The following is a 20,785-nucleotide window of genomic DNA, read 5'->3' as shown; positions in this document are numbered from 1 at the left end:
TATCTATCTATCTATCTATCTATCTATCTATCTATCTATCTATCTATCTATCTATCTATCTATCTATCTATCTATCTATCTATCTATCTACATATACATATACATATACATATACATATACATATACATATATATATATATATACACATATGCTGAGGCTGCATCCTCTGCATATATTTCTAGCAGCTCCTGCCTCGTGGATTGCTAGATGATTACACCAAATAATGTGGTTGAATGACATCAGACAAAGCCTTTCTTATTTCAGCTTGTGCAGATAAAGAACGTTTCTAATTTTCTCTAATTTCATGTTTGCTCAGTAATTAGAGTTGCTGATTACCCAGCGTGGGCCAAAAACTTAGTTACACTTAAATGCACTTAAATGCCTCTGCTGTAGAAAAACTTCCCTTTCCTTTTTCAGCTAAAGAAAAGTCATAAACCACAAAGGGGAGAGCTGCTGTGAACAACCAGTAAACCCTTATGGAATCAGACCTGCAAAACATTTTGGAAATTTGCAAGCTGTGGCCTGGGCATTTCCTCAGGAAACTGTGGCAGGGAGCCTGAGGGTGGGCCATTTTTGCTGTTTTGTGGTTTTACACAATGCATGCATCTACAGCGTGTATTTCTGTAAGTGAGGAAATAGATGCAAAATACAAATCTAGACCACACTGGGGTTTGCTTTTTTTTTTTGTATTTATTTTGGGTTTTTTTAAACAAAAAAGTGTCTGTTTTGTATTTTTAAATACACACCTTTTAACTTCTCTTGTCAAACTTCACCTCTGAGGAACTGCAGAACAGGAATAGGACTTTCACACATCCCTCAGACCCAGTCTTATACGATCTGTTACACCATTCAATCTATTTTAGGTGGTGAAATGAGCTTCCCATTTTTATTTGTCTTCCTTCACCAACAGGCACAGCAGCTTCATAAATGGGACGTGCCCTCTGAGAAACAGGGGAAGAGCACCATAACTTTAATCGCCACACACACAAACACATAGAGGCCTACACACACACACACACACACACAAAACTGCACACACTTTTTTAGTACCAGACAGGCTTCACCGATTGCCAATGAGTCACAAACGGGTGCCACAGTGAGCACAGACAATGGCACAGTTACAATTACTGGACTGAAATGTGTAATGGCAGGCGCACCTGCAAAAAGCAAAGAGCCATGTGAACCAGGCCACTGCCAGAAAACAAAGAGGGGATTTGTTCTTTTTTTCACTCTTCTATCTTTTCTTTGTTCCAGTAAAAAACAAAAACAAGAGCGTTTCTGCGTAGGGTGAAACATTGACACTGTGCAGCAGCTGTGGCGCAGATCGGCTCTGACCTACACATAAACCTTCACGTTTAGATTTCAACTCTCACCACAATTCTCTGTCATCCTGCATCGTCCCTGTTATGTAGGACACATGCAGCATTAACTAACTAATGCTTCCACTTTCACACACTGGATCAGAAAGTGAAGAAAAAAAAGAAGAGGTAGAGAAACACTAGTGAGCGCTATCAAGGATTCAGTGACACAGGTTAGACGAGTTCAAGGTGGATGACTCAGGGCTATCAACAGATTAAGAGTTCATTTTAAAGTCATCATCGCAGCAATTTACTAAATCTGTACAAACCTGATGCTTCCTTTACATTTCTTGGGTTTTAAGTTAATCTACATCTAAAAATAGCAAACCATTTGCAGTAAGTTGTGCTCTCCTGCTCATTAAAAAAAAAAGCACGGTTATAACAGGCTACAGTGCTTGATGGAGCTTAGGGGAAGCCCTTTCGTAAGTTTTGGAGGCCAGCGGCTGAGTAACAATCATCGAACCTGACAGGCCTCTCCGGAGTGTTTCTGGGTGGAGCAGATGTATGGTTGTTGCACAGCACGAAGCATCACACTTAGTCCAACACTCAGATTCACAGTTGTGTTTAATAAAAAAAAAAAGGTGTGAACGCTCTTTTGCATGCAGCCATTTCTATATTAATGCAACACTTAACACCAGGCCTGTTTCTAGGTCATGAGGTTTGTGATCTGACTTTTATTTACCAGAATTAAGTATATGGGCTTCTTAAGCAGAAAATTCAAAAAGAACTGTTAAGATAAGCTTTGTTTTACCTCGGATGTGAGCCAAAACAATAGAATGGGAACACATAAGCGTGAGACTATCTTACAAAGTTAAAAAGCTTTCGCTTTATTTCACTGTTAGATGTGCCAGCGTGGCCAGTATGTAGGATGTATATATGTTCTCAAATGGTAAATGTAGTTTGTAGATCAGCAGCAGCGTTATCAGTTGAAAGTTTCCTGTTGTTTTCTCCCTTTTGATGTATTTCCTCTGTGCCATTCACGTTTGAGCTTCATTGTCCTGCAGTTAATGTGCTGCGTGTTCTTTTGCTGAGATGTGTTGACCTAAATAGATTGTTGTAAAGTTGTTCTTAGGTATCCGAGAAGTAGCAAAGTCATGTCTTACCGACTGATTGCCACTAAAGAAAACTAGTATTTTAAAAATGAAAATTATTTGTTGTTTTGTTGTTGTTGTTGTTGTTGTTGTTGTTGTTGTTTATGTGTGTGTGTTTTGTGAAACTCAATTCAAAACACATATTTTTTTTTAAAACAGACTGATACTAAAAGAAGCTACAACCTTTGAAAATTCACCATCCACAGCATTCAGTTAAACTCATGTTATAAAATAAAATAAAACTAGACCTCAGTTAGTTCTTTAGCTAACAATGTCTTTGTAAACAGAAGATTTTCACTTTCCCTTAAAGTGAAAGGACAAGAACAAGGACTAGCAGATGTTTTTCATGATTACTATGTTAAAAGTCTAAAAAAAACGAACTAGCATAGAGCTGCTAACATTGCTATAAGCCCAGACAGCATCAAGGATAAACTTGTCCTGTTTCTAGGTAAATAATACACGACTTCTTTAAGTGTGTGTGTCTGTTTTTAAGAGAAACATAATCTGGATTCTCCAAAAAAATGTTATTTTATGATAAACTACTTAACCTTGGAAGTAATGTGTTGATTTTTAAGCTAGTTAGCTTGAGCTAACTTGAGCCTGCTAAAGCTTTTTTATACTTTTATCAATTTCTCACACTTTTGCTCATGTTTGACTTGTTTTAGAGGAGTTAAAACAACAAAACATGTTCTTATATCTTACAAATTACACCTCACAGGAAACCTGTCATTTGAACTGGTTATTGTCTGACTAGTTAAAAGATATTAAGCTAATGCAACTTTTGCGATTAACATGAACTTGAAATGATAGCATCTCTTCTGAAGTAACCAGCTGTAAGTGTGTTAATGTTCTTCTGACTGGCAGCTTTGGCGAAACTAAAAGCTAGCCGTCGCGGTTTTCTGGGCTGTTTCACAGATGTCGTTCTCATCACTTAACACCAGCATTCGGAGCCTTGCTTATAACTCAAAGATGCTTCTTTAGACCCAAAGTACAACTCTTTACTGCTAAGATGACAGAGAGGGTTATTCCTAAAACTCTCAGTGATCATCAGAACAGAGGTTTAGCAAACAGTCAGCAAATGTCATCACTGCACATAACTGTAGATTTTTATTTAGTTGTCAATATTCTATATGAACAAATGCCCAACAATAGCACGCTGACTAACAAAGCAGCAAAGTTAGTCATTTGACAGCCCAAATATCTCCCATAAAGCTCAGTGGTTACAAGAAGACATAACCTGAGAGAACTGTACCCTCCTCCACGTTTTCTCAGGCTGCCATCAAAGCTATTTAAAGGTTCCCACACACAGTGCAGTCCTGGCTTTCTTTGGCCTCTTCAAACACAGCTCGCTTTTCTATTCTTATTCTGCTGTTAGGTTGTAACTCTTCATTCGTCTCACAGGGTGAAGTTAAAGTTAAAAAACAAAACAAAGGGTACCTCGTGACCTTTTTTACTTGCATTTCCCAACAGAAAAATTTGTTTTAGTTGATATTTGAATCATTTCTGACTTCTCAGAGTCCAGTGTCTGACTCAAATTTGAGTATAACAACATGAATGCAGTTCAGAGAATTCATGAATTTTTAGTCTTAAAACTGTTTAAAAACTGTTTGTTCTTGTTTTGTTTAACATATATATGTCTGTAGAAATTCCAAAACTTGTAAACATCTTTTCCTCCTGTCACATTGTCTGTTCTGTGCACAGCTGGAGCCTCCGTGTCTGTTTTCATTGTGTCGGAGAATTCCAGTGTTGAGGCTACGAGTGCGCTTTTCCTGGCTCTTCACGCCTTCCTCCCGAAGAATCGGAGAAGGTACCAAGCGTCATTCTGCCACCAGTGCACTCCACTCTAAGGTGGGTGTGCCTGTTTTATTTTCCCATGACATCACTGTTTTGTTTTTTGCTGTTGATGTGCTGTTTTGGAACACTGTGCATGTCTGGACAACAAGTTACCTCCCTGAAGAAAATATGGCCGTGCTCCAGGACTATATATTACTTGGAATTGGCAAATCTGCATGCATGTTTGTTTGTAAAAAAGTCCTTATGCATGCATGAAACTCTGATGTCAGGAGTTGTTAACTTAACTTAGAGCAACTTCCTTTTTAATGCAAATCCTAATTTTGTATCTATGGTTTGCAGCGCTCTATTTTTGCATATAAAACCTCACTTTTATTTTACCACTCAAAAAAGTTTCCCATGATCACTTAGGTTGTGTTTCTTTCTCTTTTGATGCCTTTTGTTTCAGTGGGCATTAAAAACATTTTCACCAAAAGACCAAACCTGTCCCTTCCGGTGCTATCCACCGGTCCTGTGTCGAGAACAGCAGCAGACAGTAATGGGTGGTTAACCACATAAGGGTTCACACTTTGCAGTAAATTGCTGTAAATCAGCAGACCTTAGAATTACCCACTCAGTACAAATTAAATCAAGTATAATGATTCAGAGGACACATATTTAACCTTCCAGAGCCATGCACACACCACCCCCACCTCTCCTTTAACCCTTTTGCTATTTTTCCAACTAATTATGACTAAAACGCTGCTTTCCTTGGGATTTTGGAAACAGTCCAATGGGATTTTTACAAGTCCCCATGAAAGATGAGAAGTGAAAAGAAAAGGAAGTAACACAACTTGCCATGCATTTTGACAGGAAGTCATTATTTACTAGTTTTGGTCTGCGTGTGTGGGGGGTAGGAATGACGTGGGTGTCGCTTAACCCACTTGATTTTACTGCTGATACATTTGATCTTAAAAAAATCCCCTTGTAATGGACTGGCTGCTTCCACGGTAGAGGAGCTCTTTCTCTTTCTCTCTTCTCCCTCATGCAACGACGACTGGCTGCTGGCCTGATGGACATGATGGAGAGCAAACACCGGCCAAATCCCCTTACACAATGTTGCAATTCCCTCAGTGTTTGTGGTATTAACCAGAATCACTTGAAAAGCAATTAAGACTGCATTGTTTCACAGAGTGATACCACTGGCATGCCTTGTGTGTCTAGACACAGAGATAGAGCTATCTAAATTACTGCCTGATTTCTTGTGAAGAAGAGAGTGGGATTCCTGAGCCCTATTGTTTTGGAGGACAGTCCAAGGCCTTGATGTGGGCTCTGGGAGCAGATAAAATACCTAGAGACGGATGTCTGTGTGCTCTCTGTGTGCTCATTTATTGAAAGCAGTTGAGGAAACATATGGGCTCTCTGACCAGCGATGAGCTCCCATGGTTTCCTCTGATTGCACAGGAAACGGGGCCGGTACATACTGTAAGAGCTGCTTATTCAAAATTCACAAGTGCTATTCGGCACTGTGACTGACAAAAGTCTGTGTGCGCGTGCAGAAGCCACAGAGGCAGGGAGTGTAAACAGTTTGGAAGTCTGCGGCCTGAGGTCAACCAGGATCAAGGCGAGTCCTCAAAAAGCCCGTAAACAGTCAGAGTAGGTTTGTTTTCAGCTTGTGTCCAAACAACGAATGACGCGGCAGCTGGGAAACTGAATTTGATTCATCATCCGCGTGACGCAGTGAGACGAGCTTGAGCTTAAGAGCGAGGGGACGTTACTGGAGAGACCTAAGAATAGGGGCCCGACAAAAGCGCATCATCCAAGAAAACAACCCGAAAAACACCCACAGCTTGTTTGTTTATTGAGTAAAATAGCAGCTTAATCTTTCTCACGGAGGAAGCGCTCATTCTTATCATCACTCTATCAGCTAAGCATCTATGGAGAGGAAAGGGATCTCCTTTGCGCTTTCACACCTTAAATTAAATCAGAAGGCTTTTGAAGACTCGTGGCCAAACCGGGAGTGAGAAAAAACGAGCCTGGCTGCCCTTGTACCCATTACCCCACGCCTCCCACACACATACACTCATAGCCCCTTATCACAGTTTGTCATCGAACACTCATATCCTCACATTGTCCCAGAGGAAAGCTGACCTCCCAGCTGTAGATATAAACTCGATCTAGCCCTCGTGTTCCCCCTCATCCTCCTCCTCCCTCTAATGAAGAACAGCCACAGGGTGACAGGGCACGAACGCTGCACTCTGAGGCAAAAAGCTGTTTTCGGCCTCTAAAAAGTGGGCTTTCCAAAGATCTAAAAAAAAAAGCTAGCCTTCCCCAGCCCAAGCTGATGTTTTCCTCAGACTTGGGATGCAGCTGTGGCCTTGCGTGACGTCCACGAGGAGAGGATCGACGGGAAGGTTGTGAGGTCAGCAGAGGGCGTTCGCATAGGCACCGGCCCAAGTCTGGAGAAAACACTCCTCTTGTCACCGCGGAGATGGAGCGAGAGACTCACTTCTTTCTTTCTTTCACTATCTGTGTGGTTTCACTCGATGTGTTTGGCTTCACTGCTTTTGTTCTTTTGCTCGGAAGTTTACTGTGAGCTCTCGGTAATCCATCACTGCTTTTATCGACAGATGCGATCGTTCACTGATTAAAGCAGCGCTGCAGGCGGCTCATAATGAGCTCACATTCAGTTCAGTGATATCCGAGGGCAGTGATATCAGAGTGTGTTAGTTGACGCCATACTTCTTTTTTATTTTTTTTTATTTGTGATCGCGGCATTCGAGGTGAAAGCAGATGCTTGTATTCCTCCTAGTTGAGTCTTAAAAGGAGCGTGTATGCATTTGTGTGTTTAAATACACCACACACACACTTGCTTATTTACGACTAACTTTACTTGTTAAGACAGTTAGTCCTCTTCGCTCTAGCTTTACACGAGTACAGCTAAACACACCATGCCCTGCAAACCCTGCTGAGTCCTGTGGTTAGCATTGTGGTAAGTGTGGGGCCAGCTGGCAAGGCTATCACGTGGGCATCTTTTGCTGGAATCATATTTGGGTCATTTCTTGGTAACAGCTGATAGCTGATACCCCTCATGTTTATTTTCATTTTACTTATTAGCGCCACAAATTGCTGATATTGTAGATCTCGGTGTGATACAATGGTTTCTTGAGCCCCTAGATTCTGGTGTTGTAGAGATGCAGATCATGCCATACACACAAATGCAGGAAGTAGTATACAAGCATTAAATGTGAGTATGTGTTGGGACTGAATTAAACTTTCTCAAAATTTAACTGAAGGTATCATAGAAAGAACAGACACAAAAAAGGACAATTTGTTTGTGATTAAAAAACATTACAAATATGTATACATAGTATAGGGAGAGGGAATGTAGCCCTAGTTATTATATACTGTCCTTTAAAATGAAATTTTGAATGAAATGTTTTGGGGGGTTTAAAGTTATTTAATAGTTTTATATAAAACTGGATATTGTTCAGATAATTTAATCAAATATCAGAGTTAGGTTGATTTGGTCAAGTATTTATATCCATAACCTATTTTTCAGCTGACCAGTATTTTTAGGTACTGCATGCCAGCACTTTACTCCTTGTAGGTCACTCCTTGGCAGCCAGTTTTCACTCATTTATATCAACAGTTTCACTGCTTTCCTGCTCACATGCACAAAGGTCATATCTTTTAGGCTGTCATGTGACAGTTAAATGGAAAGATTGTGATTAATGCCTCTGTAAAAAGGAAACTTAAATTTCTTACGGAAACACTGTGATAATAATAAAATATTTGTTTAAATGATAGCATCCTTCTGAGTCTTTTTTATTTTTTTTTGGTAGGTACATTTTGCATCTCTATCACATGCAGGCATTCGCGTTATTTTGCAAAGAGCGCAGTGATAAGAATACATTTACTGTGCATGTGAAACTTTGTGTGTTTGTTTGTGTTTGTGTTCAAAACGTGTCTGTGCAGGACGGGCAGACTGTGGGTTCGCAGCTTTCTTGTGAACCACTCGTCCGACAGTGTGAGTTACCGTTTGTCACAGGAAATGAAAGGCAAAAAAATAAATAAATAAATAAACAAAAAAAATCATAGTGTGAATTAAAAAAAAAGTCCTAACTACACAATTCTTTTTTCACAGCCTTTCTAAGGCCTGTTTGTCTGTTTCGGTTTTAGGGTTAAAATCATACGTCTTGTTATGGTTAGTGGAAGGGATTTAAGATTTAGCTGTAAGCTGGTTGGTAGAGTTTAGAGGTAACAGACTTTGGGAAAACACTGGAACCACAGCAGAGCTTTAGCCAACATGTGAGAACTGCTTGTTGAGAAGACCTTAAATTTAACAGGTATGAGCACGCAGGGTTGAGGTTCTCTTAATTTACTGTAAACCTGTATTTTTCATTTCTTCTGGGGAGACTCTGCAGACCTGGTGATTCCTGATAAGATAAGTCAGCTAGCTGCAAACAAGTCATGTTTCTCTTCCAGCAGGGCGTCTGCATCTTCACTATCACTCCTCTTGTCTTGTATCATAGTTTCCCACGGATCGTGGGACTTAACAGGACTCTGTGCTTGCTAAATATGGGGATTACATTCTAAAGTAAACCGTGGTTGATTAATGCTCAGTGGAAGGCCGAGAGATTACCAAGGCCGCTATCTACGAGGAAAACAATGAGATAAAGACACAAAGAACAAGAAACAGAGCAACGGTGTGAATGGTGTCAAAAAGATATGTGCGCACTTACTTTCTGCCTGTAGTTATTTTTTTCTCAAGTGATGTAAGACCTGGCCTCGCACTGTATTTGGATTCCCATCATCATAGTTGTGATATTAACAGACCCGATGTTTCTTCTTTATAAGAAAATGCATTTTGGGGAATAGCTGATGCCTGTGAGATGTTAATACATCAGACTGTGGGAACCTGTGTGTGCCTGAATCATAGCATTATGATATTAGACATCAACAGCTGAGTAATAAGTGACAGCTAAGACGTGGCAGACGTGGCCTTGTAGAAAAATGTCCTTGTGTGAACTACTCACACCCCAGTAAGATTCCTAAAACTGAGTTAAAAACAGCTGTACTGTATTCAGAGTTGTCTTGCAGAAACTGTGGGGGCATGAGCAGCACGAGGTGGGGTATGACCCAGATTTGTGCTTCAGCTTCAATCACATGTCAACTTTCAGCCACAATTCTCAGATTCAGAAATACAGACAGTGTGCCACTTTGCTTTGCGGTTTGCTTCTGAAGGTGGCAAGGCTGTCGCCCAGTCTTGTTTTTACTCTTAAGTATCTCCGTTTAACTTTTTTTTTTCCATTTCATACTTTCTCTTTGTGCGCGTTCGCACCTGCTGTTGTGTGAATGCTCTGTGGTTTTCAGAACAAGACGAAGAAGAGACGCTAGAATGCAGGATGCAGGAAATTTCCATGAGCTGATTAAATATTCTCACATCATTGTCGTGTGCCTTCCTCTTCCCTTCCATGAGGCTGTTTAGTGTATATTCCAGACAGTCAATTGGGAGTTGGGTGTTTTTTGGAGACTATTTTGTTTTGCACTTCTGCAGTAGATAGAGTGGGAGGGGGTTGGGGGTGGGGGGTTGCTGTGGCACGATTGTTTGTGCTGGATACTTGAATAAATTTTGGACAAAACTAGAGAGAGAGCAGAGAAGAAGTTAATCCATGTCCAGAAGTGAGCATGCCAAATCTTATCCCTAAGAAAATAATTCAACAGCATAAATTTAGGCCTCAACAAAGGCCTCAGTCAAAATCTATATGACTGTAAGGCTGATTTGGAGCCAAAAATGATTTATCTTTCTATAATATACAATAAGCTATCAAAACATTGCAAATGTATGATCAGTAACACAGTGTTTCTATCTGCTAACAATTCAGTAATAACAGCAGTTTCTAACAGTTCACGTTACTTTTTTGTTAGGAGACATTTGTTTCAATAGTTACACTTTTTCTTTAAGTCATCTTGAGGGTTTGAGCTTTTTTTAATTTATTTTTTTACATCTTTACTATTGATATTGTGTCTCCTGCTTGGTTTAAAGCCAAAATTCAATCCAAAAGTTTTCTTTAAAAAGGTATAAAAAGCATAAAAACTCAAAACTGCGGTGGCCCTAAGAGGTCAAAAACACTGCAACTTAAGAAAAAGAAATTAGAAAGAGACATAGAAATAGAAGGAAAGCTATTGAAAAAAAATCCACTGCACAATAAAACACATTAAAACTGAATAAAACACAATAGAAACAAACAAACAAAAAAACTGGGACACTTAAAAGTAGCAGAGAATTATATTTATAATATTATGATTATTCATATAATACTGTAGATGCATGTTTGCTGTTCCACAGCTATTACCTCACCAAAGACACTTCAGTTGAGGTTTGTTTGTTTATTTCCATTTTGTGTTATTAATTTAATTCAACTTTCATTTTGCAGTGTTTTTCTATTTTCTGTCCTTTGACCTTTCGGGGCCACCGTGCAAAACAAAACAGAGTCACGGGGAACTACAGAACTGACTGATCATTTTCTGTAGGCTTACTGAGAAGCTGAGAAAGTTGGCCCTTTCTCAATATTCACAGTCACAGTCATTGCATGCCCACTGATTAGCACTACTTTAATGTTAAACAAAAGACAAAGAAAACAACAGTGTACAGTTTATCTGGCTATATCTGGTAAATAAGGCCTTTGCAGACATCATTTCATATGTGACGCATATGTGAATGAGCCCCGTGGCCACTCTTGCTTCTCTCTCGTCTTCATCAGCTTGGTTCTTAATTTGGAACAATATTAAAGTATTTATCTATTAGGCATTTTTGACATTTCCAGGAAGAGAGCTCACTGTCCCTGAGCCTGTGTGCAAGAGGCAGCTGTTGCAACACTGTGCAGCACAGACACGCATACACACATAGACACACACACACACACATAGACCACTCTTTCTCACCAACATGCTATCTTTGCCAGTAAGTCTATTTTGCTGCACTTTTGAGAACCTTATGAGAACAAGTCCACATATCAACCGAACTTTACATAAATAAGGAAGAAAGGAATGGCAGACACAATCTGTCAGCTTCATCTGCAAATCATTAACCTCTTTTTCTTTTCTTTTTTTAAACATCAGTTGTTCCAGTATTGGGTCCCACAGTGCTAAGCTGGCACTTAATCAGCCCTTTTATAATAGAAATACATATGGCACCTCTTTTTGTGAAAAGAGCGAACAGAGACGCTGTTCTTGTGAGCAGCTCTGTCGAGCACTGTCACTGGGATGTCTGAATACAAACAAATGACATTTATGTATAACTGACCTATGTTTGGTTGACAAAATGCCATCATCGAAAAGAAAACAACTGTCTGTCTCAAAAGGGCTTTAGTGGTTATGCCACCACGCCTGAAGGTGAAAACCCCTGCATTTGGTATGGTAATCTGCCCCGTGAGCAGCGGCTGAATCAGTCACTCTGAGCTAAACAGAAACCCTGCGACCCTTATTGGACTTTTGATGTAAAGGTTGTCTCCCATGGGAAAAACTGCTTCACAGAGCAAGCTGCATGCTAAAAAGTACATGTTTTATCAGCTCTAGTGACAACATCACTACAGCTCATACATACATGATTATCTCAAGGGGAGATTGTTGTGTAAAGCTCGGCTTTACTCTAGTTACTGTAGTTGCTGCGTACCAAAAGGCTCTGAAAGAGTCCAGATTCTTAGGAGTCTGAATGGTTGGCCAGGGAGCATCACAGCACCAATAACTGAAAGCAGGACTTATGGCTGATTTAGACTTCTGCGGTGAGTCTTTGTAGAGTGTACTACATAATCTAAACGCTGGGACTTTTTTCCCTCCTTGGTCCCCTCTCTTTGTTGTGGTCAGACTTTTTTTCTTTGTTTTTCAGAGCCAAACATATTTGTCCCTCAAGTTTTTCCACTTTCTTTGCACATTCCCTCACGTCCATTCCCATAGTTTCGGCAATCTTCCTCCAGGAATTTGCTGACATTTGAGAGTCCTCATATTGAGGCGATGAGTGTTATTCTCTCGCTGAAATTCACAAACTGCAGCGACAAAGTAGCCAAGTATGTGTAGGAGGAATGAAGAGTACTGAACGGGCCAATCGCAACAGTTACCGGCAACACGTAGTTATGCTTCCAGGGATGTGCATGTGAGGTCAGTTCTTCACAAGGGTTTGTGGTTACGAGGTAGGCAGGGCACAGATTTAACACAGAAGTATAAATTCCCTTGTGAGCTGCCCGCCAGTCGCTGTGCTGATATTGTGCACAACTCTACAGTCCAGTATTGTTTTAACTCCCCTAAAGCCTCATGAACCCAAACTTCAAACTTCCAGCAGATGTTCAGTACTACATGTATTCCACTAGTGAATCTATTACTGTTTTTTTTCCCTCCCTCCTTGGTTCCCTGCCTTCATGGGGCAGCTCGACTAAAGAAGGCCGTGGGCTGTTTGTTTTACGCTGAAGCCTGTTTTTAAAAAGTTCCTGAATGCTGGCTGGGAAATGGAGAGGCAGGAAGAGAGCAGGAAAAAGAGCCAAGAAGAGAAGAAAAAGACTTTTAAAAAATACGACAAAAAGTAAGAAAGGATGCCAAAGAACACTTGCGAGAGATATTGCTCATGTCACCGGTTTTGGCCTCCCCTTGTCTCTGTAACGTATTTCTTGCAGTTCAGAAGGTGAAAGGGAATTGAAGTCAAAGGCTCAAAAGTTTGCTTTGACCCTGCCCCGGTGTCACCAGTTTATCGCTTTTGATGATTTCCATGAGTCCGGGTGGAAGACAGTGACGATATCTGTCCGTGTCAAAGTAAGGAGGATTCAGGATGGAGGCCTGGGGATTTTGATGAGCTTTGCTTTATGAGAAATGTGGAGTTCTGCCAGGGGATGTGAGGGACTCAGAAGGGGGCCTGTGACCTCAACCGCTTCTCTGCTGTGACTTAAGAAGGGGGTTGTGTGAAACGGGTGCCTCCCTCACTCGTGGTTGTGCGTGGGAGGGAGGTCACGGACCCACCCTCCCTGTAGAGAGCGCGGGCTGATGAGGGGAAAATAACAGGGTGAAGTGGCCTGAGGGGAACGCTGTAGTGGCACCCTCTAATCACAGCCGCCTCACTCACATATGGATGAAGAAAATATACGTTGTGCAGGGTCAAACAAAGGAACGCACACACACAGAGCAGATTCTTTTATAGTTAAGACATATAAGTGAGTAGGGCACACACACACACACACACACACACACACACACACACACACACACACACACACACACACACACACACACACACTGGGTGTTGTTAAAGCTATAAAAGTTCAACTAAAGTACAATTCTGTTGACCTTTTGGCACAAGAAATTGCATCAGTGACCAATAAGAAGTTACCGATCTTTGAGAGAACAGAAAATTGGAGGCATAGATAGGAAAATTGCTCATAAATGATAAACTAAATTAAACAAATTAGGGAAAAGATCATAAAACACTGTGGCTGATAACGTGGCTAACTAGCATGTTAGCTCACAGGATAACCTTGGTTTAAAAGGTGTATTTTTGCATTTCTTATTTTCTGACATACAAACGCTGTTGATATGTAGATGATAATATCAACCATGGCCAAAGTTTCAAATAATGATGTCACTTTATGAACAAATAATCCTTGTGAAACAAAAGCTCAGATTTCACTCAGTTTGGTCTGTGGGAGACGATATTCCTAATGAGCTCATTCCGAGCACATAGCTGTTGCTTTAAGCAAATCCCCACCCAGCTGGTGTTCAAACCTTCAGTTTTGGGAGTGGCAGCCAATCAAAAGAAAGGTAGTGAACATCAAAGTGCTTGCGTTACAAAAAGATGAAGCTTAGTATAAGATAAACAAAGATTACTTGGAAGTTTGAATCATGCATCTACTTGAGATCAAGAATAAAAATATGTACAGGACCATGTGAAAGTCTGGAGCTACGCCTCCATCTTTATATTTAGTTTTTCTAAGGAGATTTTTGTCATTTTCTTAGAAGAAGACGTGAGCAGTAGTTCTCCAGGATTTCTGGAGAAAGTTTTTCTTTGCATATTGGCCAGTTTTTCCTTGTACCTGACCATTTTCAGAGGAGTGGGTTTTTGTCTGTTTAACCACGTAACACTCACCTGTGAATCAATCAAACATCAAAATGCACCTCAGGAATGAATCAGTGTTGTGTCTACCCATAACAGACAACTTATCTTTAGACATTTTTGAGTAAACTAGACGGGTACAGGACAAAAGTACTGTTCTGTGTCTGTAAACGATCACAATGTGTGATCTATTCCTGTGGCACACAGGAAACCACACTGGCTGAATTTGCACCGTTTCAACTACACGTCATTGAACATAACCTTTAAATAGACCGGTGGGATTTGATTTACAGCACAACAGACTTCAGACAGATTTGCTTTATCTGAACTTCTTGTCTGTTTTACTTCCATTTCACATGACTCTTTTCAGAAAGTCGGGGGCTTAGAAAGATGAAAAAAGAGACTTCACAAAGCTTAAATTGCACAAAAGAAAGAATTCAGTAGAGTATTTGTCGATCCCATGTAGCTGGTGCAGCGTGTCAGGGATTTTGGTATCGTGTGATGGAGACTTGGCTGCCAAGCACAGAAAGGGCAGAAGGGCTAAAAAGTCTTTTGTTACACATGTGCGCATGGTCCCATGTGTTTGAGAACAGATGAAAAACTGGTGGTTTTGTTTGAACGGCGTAGCTTGAATTAATATGTGATGTTCTCCGGTCACAGCTGAGAGCCGGTCTGTGGCCGCTTGCACGGGCCGAACAGCTTCACACATTGCGCTATTCATCATCTCCTTCAGGAAGATTTATTTCCACTCAGTTCCTGTCTGACGTCTTTATTGCCAACATTTGTTCCCGCTGTTAACATGTTCAATGACTTTGGTGTTTGTGTATACGTGAGTGTGTTTTAAGTCCAGCATGATCAGATCAGAGGGAGGTCCAGGCTGTTGGCTGGATCTCACCTCTGGCTCACAGGGAAAAGGGGGATGACCACTTTACTGAATATCTTCATTGTGCGGTGTAGGCTTTATGGCTACGTTAGGCGATTAAAACAGCAAATGAGACACGTGCGAACACAATCACAGTTAAAGATTGATATTTATTCATACCACTGCCTTTAACAGTTGTGTTTTTAGTCCTTTTTTCTGATGCTCTTGTTGATTCTTTAATCTGTTTGGGGAAAAACTAAACGTTCGCAGGATTTGAGTCTCAGAGCTACATTTAGTTATGGTCACTATCACTGAGTCTGAACACAAATTTTTGCTTATGTGTGCGAAATTGCCACTGTCAGCCATTTGACGTCAACTGTTTTGTAATGTGGTTACACCAAAAACACATGCCAGCATCGATAAAAGGAATGAATAAGCCTGGGGGTATATGATTTTAATGGATTTTGCAATTAGAAATCAGTTGCCAGGTCCCAACCCTAATCACAATAAAAGATCTGAGTGTCAGGGATCTGTGTGAAAAATAAAGACAGTTTCTTCAAAGAAGAATCATTAAAACCAAACAGAGAAGAAAAGCACTATATAAATGCCAGTCCTTTTGCCATTTGTGGCTCTTTCATCATCATAAAAATGTGTTATATAAATGATGAACATATTAACAACAGCAGCAGCATATACATGTCATCTAAAAGAAACGTGGTGCAATAAATATTAGTTTGCGGAAGCAAAACCATGATGCCTGCAGTTATTTAGCCATAAATTAAAGTGATACAGAGAGTGAAACCACAGGAGGAGCTGGATTAACCCTCGTGGACAAAGAAAATAATTGATCCTCTTAGATTAACAAAGAAAGTCCCAGCCTATCTCAGCTACCATAGGACGAGAGGCAAAATATACACTAAAATATACACTCCAGTCTGTTACAAGGAAACAGATACCCATCCAAACTCACAGCCAATAACAATCACCAATTAATGGGGAAATAAAAGATTTTGAATTGCTTTGGCACCGCCATCCTCTATGTATCACATTTATTTGATTGCAGAACCAAACGTTTCCTGAGCTTCGATCAGATTGTTGAGCTATATCATTTGCAGCGCAGTCAATTCTGAAGATATGTCCAAATGCGCAGCTCTTTATCGAAATGAGCTGTCCTGTGGGCAGCCCTGTGGAAGCACTGCTTTCGAGATCGCCCTTTGGTAAAGGTATTACCTCTAAGATCTACCGTTTACTGCAAGATCAGTTAGCTGACCCTCTTTCCAAAGTTAAACGTTGCTGGGCCCAAGATCTGGTAGTGGACGTATCTCCAGCTGAATGGGAGTCATGTCTTCATAATATTAATGTGTTAAGGAAATAAGGAAATAGGCAGCAGATTTATCCAGTTAAAAATAATCCACAGGTGGTGTCGAACACCACAACAATTGCACAAATGGAACTTGATTCCTCTGGACAATTGCTGGAGATGTGATGGCCAGGCTGCCTCGATTCTGCATATTCTATGGAGCTGTCCGGCACTTTGGGACTGGTGGGAAAATATCATGGAGGTCATTTTCAGTGTTCTGAAAAGAAGATATCACATCTCACCAAAACTGTCCACGATTGGTATAACCACAGGACTTTCTGAGTGCGACTTCTCCCCCCATTATAAAAAATGGATCATCCTGGCCCTTACTACGACTAAACAGGTCTCGCTAAGACACTGGCGGGGGGGGGGGAAAAAGACGGAGTACCTAGACAGAAGCTACACAGGCATTTTATATATATATATATATATAATAATCTTTTTGGAGCCAGGGTTTCTCTCACGAGAAGACATTTTCTAGTACTAGTTTGTGTTTGCCATCACTTGTAAATGTGGATTGACTCAAACCTTTCATCTTGTCAGCTAGCTGGCGGCAACATAGCAGCAGGAGTTGTTTGTCACACCCTAAAAAAGGTGACTGATTTCATGACAGATTTGATGTGTCACAATCACATCAGAGTTTACATTGGTCCTGAAGATAACACGTGAGAAGCTTACAGTCCTGTTATGTGTGGTTCACAAAATCTACTTTAAACCATTATTAGTATTGTCCTGGACGCCACCCCCGTCCTCCGAATTCCTCCTGACTCCAGTGTAAAATTATCAGATGAAGCCAATAGCAATAAAGATTTTCTCCTTAAAAACAGGAATCTGTTTGACCATTTCACAGCTTGAAAGGCAAAGTTAGAAAACATAAACATTCCTCTGTTTCGTACTTGTTTTTCTTGGCTGGTCGGTTTGTTGGACCGGCAACAATAAGCACAGACACCAGAGCCTTTGAGAAAAACACTCGCTGTAATCGGCATATCTTTAGTCTTTTAATAGCTCACCATTTTTTCCCACACACACACCAAACAAAATGCATTCCATCTTTAAAGCCTACAGTCAATAAGCTGTCTTGGCTGCTCATAAATAGTTTTCACTCTAGCTAAAGACAGCTGTTGTTTCGGAGGAAGCTGGTTAACAATATTTAGTACTTATGCCAACACACAGGACTTGTCAGAACGTGCTTGCCCTTTGTTACACTTTCTCTTTGGGATTCCAACGTCACAATCACAAAGAGCTACACCCACGGGCATCAGTCATAGCTGTTACTTAATCACTGATGAAGGAATTTTTCAAGCGTTTCTGGCCAAGTTTATAGGTCCCACAATTCTCATGGTAGCTGTTTGTGCAAATGCCTGTGTGCATGTTTATAGGGTGTCTACGTGAGCAGTCACATGCTTGCATTTTGGTCTGTGTGGGGGGCTGAGTAGGCAGGTGACCTGGATTTCCCATCACTGGACACTTATCCCCAGGAAAGAGAAAGGGAAGCTGCAGCGGGTCTGTCAGCAGAGATCCCCTCATTGATCATTGGCACCGTGACACACTGCAAGCACACATCAAGTGATTTGTTGGCTAACACTGCTCGAGACACCTTGGTAAGAGTTCACACGCCATTTAAAAGAGACAACTTTCATGGTGTCACTCCTGCACACAAACAGATTGAAATAAACACATAACATTTCACTAGAATTTAATGGACTTGCGTATAACAAGGATAAGTGGGTCTTTAAGCTTTGGGATGGTGAAAAGCGGGACTTGTACTGATACAGAGAAAAGACTTTGGGTGTTGTCACGAAATCAAAACATCAGTTTCTGAAAAATACAAGCACAACAATTGAATCAGCGACACAGGATTGTCTGTTCCAAAATGATCTTGCTACTTACCCTACCATTAAAAGAATACCTTAATATCCATGTTACTGTTTATATTTTTGAACATTAATATTTACACAAATCCAGAGGTGGGTAAACCTTTAGCAGCAATAACTTGAAGTAATGGTTTTCTGTGTGACTCTCATATGGTTGTTTGCTCTTTTTTAAAAGATTCCTTCAGTTCATTGAGGTTTGTGGACATTTTCTTTAATGCACACCTCTCTTATGGTTTCACTGCAACATATATAATGCGTTGAGGTCTGTTTAACGCAATTAACCCATCTCAAAATCCCTGAAATGTCTCTGTCAATGCATTTTGGGCAGTTTGTCCAAAGTTTGTCCATTCTGCACTCCAGATTGAGTTAAATGCGTTAAAACAAATTTTTATTGCATAAATCTAACATGTTAACATTGACAGCCCTACTTAAAAGTAGAGAGGTTGTCTGTCTCCTGAGTCAAAACTGAAGTGCTGTGGTTTATTCTGATTCAAACCTTTAGAATTCAAATTCTTTGCAAACCTGGGCTGTTTCCTCCTGGGAAACAAGCCATACATGAAACAAGCCATACTTGTTTAGTCTTTTTCCATTTGCATTGTCATGACATTTAATATGTAACAGACTGACAGAGTCTGAGATATCGCTCTTGGGTTCTTTGCAGTCTCTCTCAGCATTGCATGGTCTACCATTGGGGTCAGTTTGCTGGGACATCCATTCCTGGAAAGACTGTGGCATTGTGTTAACACACACCTGAATTGTGCTGCTTTTATTGAGGCGCTGACATTTATTGACGGCTAATTAATGGAGAAAATCAGATGATCAGCACCTGGCTGCTACTTACCATCCTAATTCCTACAGAATCAGTACGGGTGTACTTGGTCTTTCACAGGACTAGATAGAGTTTTGCAAAAGCTTCATTTTTTTTTTTATGATTCTGCATTCATCAGTTTTATGGATGCAACACCCATGTACATGCTAATTAGCACTAACAGCTCTATAAAATACTAGAATTTCTCTCGTCACGTACAGTTGTTATGAAGAACTGATGTTATTCATAGAGACTAACCTCATTTTTTGTACCACAATGTAAAAATGTTTTTTAATATCCGTAATTTATCGTAGGGATCAAGAGTTATTAACCAGGCTCAAGTGGGCTTTCAGGAAACGTTCTGCTCTTTTTAGATACTTTTTGACGTATAGCTAATATCTATGAGAATTCCTATAACACAGTATCCAGCATTACTTCAAAGACCAGCTTTCAGTTCTTGTCCATGTAAACAGGATTAACAGTTTGCCGTAGCATACTCATAACACACCTTAGCTACAATTAGCTGACTTAGCTAACTTGTGTAATATCAGCTAGGTGTAAAACATTTGAACAAAGCTTAGCATTCAGCTGATAAAAGTGACAGTCACACTCAGCAATCATTTGGTCTATTTTTGTCTGCAGCTGCCTGAAATGTAAGACTTGTTATGGTCAATCCAACCGTTGTCACACACTCCAAACACTTGCACGTTTGCTTGTATGAAGCTTGTGAGGCCACTGCTATTAGATCAGAGCAAGGTGATCTTCCATTAGCCTTTTCTGCCAAATGCTGGTAAACTCAACAAAAGACTTGTGTCTTACATCATCCGTGCAATGTGTAGTGTTGTACTGTGCATCTAGATCGGCATTATTCAACAGACAGCTGAATGAAAACTAGAGCCAAATGTCGTTTGTCATCCCACGTCTCCTACACGTTTCCAAAGCAAATGGTCCCATTCCAACAAAAATAACATGCTCAACACATTAGGTTTGAAAAACCTGTGGGCAAAACTTGGAACAGAGGCCCTGTATCTCAATCCATCCACACCTGTGTTTTAGTGGCAGTGCTGTTGCTATCCAAGGATGTCAGAAAGGTCACGGGCTTGAAAAGAGAGCCCAGCTGGGTTTGCTGATGTGACTCCGATGGAAGAATGTGTCTGTCAGCGTTGAACTTGTCCAGTGGGACTCACCCCTGGAATGTGTTTAGTGTCACGGCTGAAGGTTTTAGGTTTTGGCTTTGGTGCCTGTCTAAAACCACTCCTGCAACGTGCGTATGAGTCTCTGGACATGTAGCTGGAGAAGTTATGAAAATGTGATGGCTGATTTCAGAAATGGTTGATATAAAAAAGTATGCCGTTGTTTTAATCTTTAATGTTCTGTAGGAGTTCATGACAAGAACGCACAAGTGTTCACGGTTTCTCTGTCAGAGGGGTGTTGATGGATTACGAGGAGAGGAGTCTATGTTTGAGGCCCTCAGAGTAGCAGCCTGACTTCTAAATACACATCTGAGCCACCAGAGGTCATGACCCCAGGGTGTCAAGGGACCAGTTGCTGTGCAGGGCTTCTTC

At 40.6% G+C, this 20,785-nt stretch overlaps 1 long non-coding RNA gene across 2 annotated transcripts in view; it reads left to right on the top strand.

Moving 5' to 3' along the window:
* LOC102313862 overlaps positions 1–20,785 on the top strand; it is a 64,597-nt gene that overhangs the window by 12,101 nt on the left and 31,711 nt on the right. The window contains exons 1-2 of one of the 2 annotated variants that reach the window (XR_001336447.2): positions 2,563–2,898; positions 4,152–4,298. This is a non-coding gene — a long non-coding RNA (uncharacterized LOC102313862). Of the gene's footprint in view, positions 1–2,562; positions 2,899–4,151; positions 4,299–20,785 lie in introns of those variants that run through there. The other variant, XR_006054329.1, reaches the window with a different exon arrangement.

Source organism: Haplochromis burtoni, unplaced genomic scaffold (assembly GCF_018398535.1).
Source record: "Haplochromis burtoni strain Fernald_Lab_line unplaced genomic scaffold, NCSU_Asbu1 Contig_45, whole genome shotgun sequence".
NCBI classification, from domain to species: domain Eukaryota; kingdom Metazoa; phylum Chordata; class Actinopteri; order Cichliformes; family Cichlidae; genus Haplochromis; species Haplochromis burtoni.
This window is presented reverse-complemented; position numbering and strand designations above follow the sequence as displayed.